Consider the following 5,403-nt stretch of genomic DNA (forward strand, 5'->3'; position numbering starts at 1 on the left):
AAAGTTAATAACATATCCCAGAACTTAAATAACTTAATTGGATTAGCACAAAATGAAGCCACTGTGATTTTCTGGGCTCTTTCATTCCATTTCCATAATGGTATGATGAGAAATCATATAACACATATCATCATGCCCCCACTCACCTGAGTCATGTCCCCAATATTTATGGGAGGCGGGCAGGGAGTGGGCAGGACCTGATTTAAATGTTTTGAACCGGTTTCCCAGTCACAGCCAGATTGAGGCTGGCTGACAGTTAGGCAGGTGGGCCTACAGCACAGGCCGCAGCCAGGAGCAGAGGGAGGTCGAGAGGTGAGTCGGACATTGGGGGGTGGATCATGGGCGGGTGTTGGGGGTCAGACATCGGGTAGTCGGACATTAGGGGGTCGCACATCGGGGGATGCACATCAGTTGGTCGGACATCGGGGGTCGGACTTCAGGCAGTCGGACTTTAGGGGTTGCACATCGGGAGTCGGACATCGGGCGGTCGGACATCGGGGTCGGACATCGGGGGTTGCAGATTGAGTGTTGGGGTCGGGGGTCGCATATCGGGTAATCGGACATCGGGGGGTCACACATTGGGGGTCACACACCAGGCAGTCATCGGGGGTTGCATATCGGGCAGTCATCGGGGGGTCGGACATCGGGAGGTCAGACATTGGGGGTCGCACATCAGGGATCGCACGTGGGGGGGTTCGATTGCGGGGTGTTGTCAGCCGATTGAGGGGGTTTGCAGGGTAGGTTGGCGGGCCGGGTGGGAGCACTCCTGCTTCTCCTGGCTCACAAGCAATGCTGGAAAAGCACTTACCTGTCCCATCCAGCCATTCTCGCATCCCTTTAGCTGCCTGGTTTCTCGATGCTCGGAAAACCCGGCCCCCAGGAGTTAAATGTGAAACAGAGGTAAAATTTGAGGCACACACAGCCTCATTAAAATAATTTATGGACGGACCCGCCTCCGGAGAGCAAGTTAGTCGCCCACCCTCCAACCCGCTTCTGTTAAAATCAGAAGTGGGCGCGTTGGTGGCCGGTTGGTGTCGGACTTCCCATTTTAACATTTTTAAACTACTCCCCCACCTCCCCCTGCCCGTCCTGGGAGGTTAAAATTACTCCCATGCATTCCATTGAATTCTTCCATTTTAGTTGTCAGTTGGATCAATTTTAACCTGATCAGAAGGTATCATTCAAATAACATGAAATCTGAGAGTTCATGTTTCAGAAACCTGTTGCAAACAAAAACAGTATTGACTCAAATAGGATCCAAGTCTGACACTAGTATCAGTAGGATTCTAGACTTAACACATGGAATAGATTTAAAATTGTTGCGCAATGCAGAGAATCCCATTAAAATGAGGCTCGGAAAACTGTGTATGAAAGGAAACAGGTACTCTGATAATTAATCATGATCACTAATGGAAGATAAATCAATATTGTGTAACAGCATTCAATTTTAGTTATTCTTTTCTCCGTTTCTTTTGTATTCTGTTATCCGTTTGTCGTCTTTCTCATCTGGGTATAATTGAAGAACATTTATGCAGCCCGTGAGTCAATACACTGGGGACAGTCATCACCTTCTTGAGAAGAAATGACTAAGAAATGACTTAAGAAGAAATGATGCTTCCGGGATCCAAGGTATTAGGTCAAGTTCATTAACATTTTAACATCAGGAGATCTCCCCATAAAAAAATATTGAGGACGGGGGTGATTATTTTTACGCATAGCGTTGTAACATTCACAAAAACTTCCTATACATAAACTGATGAGTTTTTTGCATACTTTGTCCATCCATTTTAAATAGCAAGCTACTCGTTGTAGTAAATGCAAAAGCTATAAAAAGCAGTGCCATTAACAGGCAAAACACAGCAATCTACTTATCTTTAATCAGAATAGCAACTCTAATTTATTGACCTTGTTGCCCAGATAATACAGTGGAAAAGAAATGGAAAAATGGTGTTTAAAAATATTGATCTACCACTCATTGCTGACCATGAATTGGGTTACGAACATACGAAATTGACAGGCAGGTAAAGACTAGCTGGTCCATCAAGCCTACCCCCCACACCATGATGGCTGGACCATCATGGATAAACATTTCCTCCATCCCCTGACACCGCCACCACCCCCACCCCCCTCCAGCCATGTGATCTCCTGGGAGAGGCAAATAACAGAAAAAACCTAGGGCCAATAAGGGAAAAAATACTCTGTAAAATTACTCTCCGACCAGGCGATCGAAACCAGTCCAGGAGATCACACAGACCAAGTGCTATCTATAAAGTCATTACCTTCTATAAGATGCTATCTCTGCCCCAGTCAGGAACCAGTCCAGCTCTCTCTTGAAGGTATGCAGAGAGTCAGCACCCACCACACCAGCTGGCAATGTATTCCAGAGGCTCACAATTATCTGTGAAAAGAAGAATCGTCTAACATCCAGTCTATTCCTACTCTTCCATAGTTTAAACTCGTGTACCCTGGCCCTCCCCAACCTGTTAAACTGGAGTAATCTATCAACAGGGACACTACTCAGCCCTTTAATTATTTTATAGACCTCCATCAGGTCACCTCTAAGTCTACGCTGCTCTAAAGTAACTAATGTAAGGAATCTTACAACACCAGGTTATAGTCCAACAGTTTTATTTGAAAATCACAAGCTTTCGGAGGCTTTCTCCTTCGTCAGGTGAAGTGTGGGATTCCTTGAAGGTTACCGCATTTATATTCAGAGAACAATACCTGGTGATTACAGATAATCTTTCCAACTGCCCGTTGTCAAGGCAATCAAAGTGTTCAGACAGAGAGATGTTACATACAGGACCACCGAATGTACAAATGGCCAGAACAAAAGACAGAGAGAGAGAGAGAAACATCCGAAAGGAAGAGAAAGAGAGAGAATGACCCGTTGTATTAAAAACAGATAACTTTTTTTCGCTGGTGGGGTTACGTGTAGTGTGTCACGCTACACGTAACCCCACCAGCGAAAAAAAGTTATCTGTTTTTAATACAACGGGTCATTCTCTCTCTTTCTCTTCCTTTCGGATGTTTCTCTCTCTCTCTCTCTCTGTCTTTTGTTCTGGCCGTTTGTATATTCGGTGGTCTTGTATGTAACATCTCTCTGTCTGAACACTTTGATTGCCTTGACAACGGGCAGTTGGAAAGATTATCTGTAATCACCAGGTATTTTTCTCTGACTATAAATGCGGTAACCTTCAAGGAATCCCACACTTCACCTGACGAAGGAGAAAGCCTCCGAAAGCTTGTGATTTTCAAATAAAACTGTTGGACTATAACCTGGTGTTGTAAGATTCCTTACATTTGTCAACCCCAGTCCATCACCGGCATCTCCACATCATGGCTAACTAGACCAAGGTCATTGAGCCTAACTGAGGTTCTTTAAGCTAGGAATCATTCCTCTGGGTCTCCTCTGGACCTTTTCCAAGGCCCAACCATGTGGGAGGGCTAAAACTGGGCACAGTACTCTAGATGCGGTCTGACCAGCGACCTGGAAAGTGTCAAAATGATGTCCTTTGATTTATACTGAACGGATCTATTAATACAACCCAATACCTTGTTAGCTTTAGCTACAGTTTTTCTGCATTGGTCGTGAACCGTTAGTGATCTGTGCACAATAACACCAAGATCTTTTTGTCCCTCAACCTTTTTCAGGGTTAAATGCAGTTTTATAATATAATATTACCGGCACAGGCTGGATGGGCCGAATGGCTTCCTTCTGTGCTGTAACCATTCTATGATTCTAGATAACATCCATTATTTCCATCCGCAGGAATGGCTGGCATTGGAAGCTTCAAATAAAAACTTGAACTTAAAGATAGTTATGTATGTAAATATATGATTGCTAGATTTTTGAAACGTTGATGATGATCAGAACACACTGGCCAAGAAATTGGTATATATGCCCGAAGATGTTGGCCGGTGGCTGGCTCCAAATTTGGCCTCAGGCTTCATTTCCATAAAATTGGAAGCCGAATCGACCCACAGCTAGGTCCTTGGGGGAGGGGTGGGGGGGCGCGGGAGGAGAACAGGAGCAGGGCAAACCTGGGTGGGCCGTGGCCTGCAGTACTACGGAGCCAGGTAAGGCACTCCTGCTCCTCCTGGCTCTGCACTAAGGTAAGTAAAAAATAAAAATGACTTACTTTTTTTTCCCTTTAAGGACCTCGTTAGGTCGCATCAGACTCAGAAAAAACTGAGCGGAGTATGCGCTGCGCATGCACTGCCCAGGTCTGCTGAATTTGGGAGCAGGGCCCTAAAATAGGTGTTAGGCACCTGATTAGCATATTCAAGGGGCCTAACACCTGTTTCAGGCAGGTTCCCCGGACACTTGGAAGTTGGCAACTTCCAATTTGGCAGCCGCCGCACCTCCAGGGGGATCGGGCATGATATACTGCCGCCAAAATTCATCCCCCAAATAATCAATTAACAGCCAGAAATCGGGCATGACAAGAGCCAATGTCTCCCCTCTGTATTAAAAAAAATCAGAATAAAAATGTATTTAGATTTCACATTTAAATTCCTAGCAATATGGAATATTAGTACTTCCTTTTTAATTTTCTGCATCTTTTTATGCTGCTGCTAAACACCCAGGTCATTTCTCAAAAAACATTGCATCTTTATTTGTAATTTTCTTCTTGAATTTTAGATCTGCAGGCCTTCCGCCTCCCATCGAGGGTGAGTCTGAAAGTGACATGCATCCAGAGATGGCAGTTATCCCCTCAGGGCTGGAACAAAATGAGGGCTTGCACATATATCCATCATTCTTAGCCATTACAAGGAACCATCATCAAAACTAATAGATATGCCCAATCATCACCTTAAGAAAAGTTATTACTGGTAACAACATCCTAATCACACGTCTTGTCCTTTTGGACCACTTCGAGTTGTCATGGTTCCCAGCTCCTGATCAGTGCTTTTTTAACAAAAGTGTTCCTGTCTTTCGGTGTACTTTTGCTATGTCATGCCAAAAAAATAAACAGAGCTTTAAAAAGTCTGGAAAAGTTGCAATTGCAATGCTAGCTTGCTAAATAATCAACAGATGGGGCAATTTTACAAAGATCACACTCCCAGCAGGGAGCCTTGCCCACCTGGAGTGCGTGTTGGATTTTCAGGTATGGATTGATTTTATTGGATGGAAAATCATTGCGAACATGAGCCCAAGGTCCGGATATGCGCTGCTGCTGACTCTGTCCCAAATACCAGAGATGGGATCAGTTTAATAATAAGAACATAAGAAATAGGAGCAGGATTAGGCCAATCGGCCCCTCGAGCCTGCTCCGCCATTCAATAAGATCATGGCTGATCTGATCCTAACCTCAAATTTAAATTCATGTCCAATTTCCTGCCCGCTCCCCGTAATCCCTAATTCCCTTTACTTCTAGGAAACTGTCTATTTCTGTTTTA

The 5,403-nt window shown here is 44.6% G+C and overlaps 1 long non-coding RNA gene across 1 annotated transcript; it reads left to right on the plus strand.

Annotated features, from left to right (window-relative positions):
• The first annotated feature begins 220 nt into the window (after positions 1 to 220).
• On the plus strand, positions 221 to 5,000 carry LOC137322533 (uncharacterized). Its single transcript, XR_010963159.1, has 3 exons — positions 221 to 312; positions 1,523 to 1,629; positions 4,646 to 5,000. It is a non-coding gene; the product is annotated as an uncharacterized lncRNA (long non-coding RNA).
• Positions 5,001 to 5,403: the final 403 nt, after the last annotated feature.

Source organism: Heptranchias perlo, chromosome 6 (assembly GCF_035084215.1).
Source record: "Heptranchias perlo isolate sHepPer1 chromosome 6, sHepPer1.hap1, whole genome shotgun sequence".
In the NCBI taxonomy this organism is placed as follows: domain Eukaryota; kingdom Metazoa; phylum Chordata; class Chondrichthyes; order Hexanchiformes; family Hexanchidae; genus Heptranchias; species Heptranchias perlo.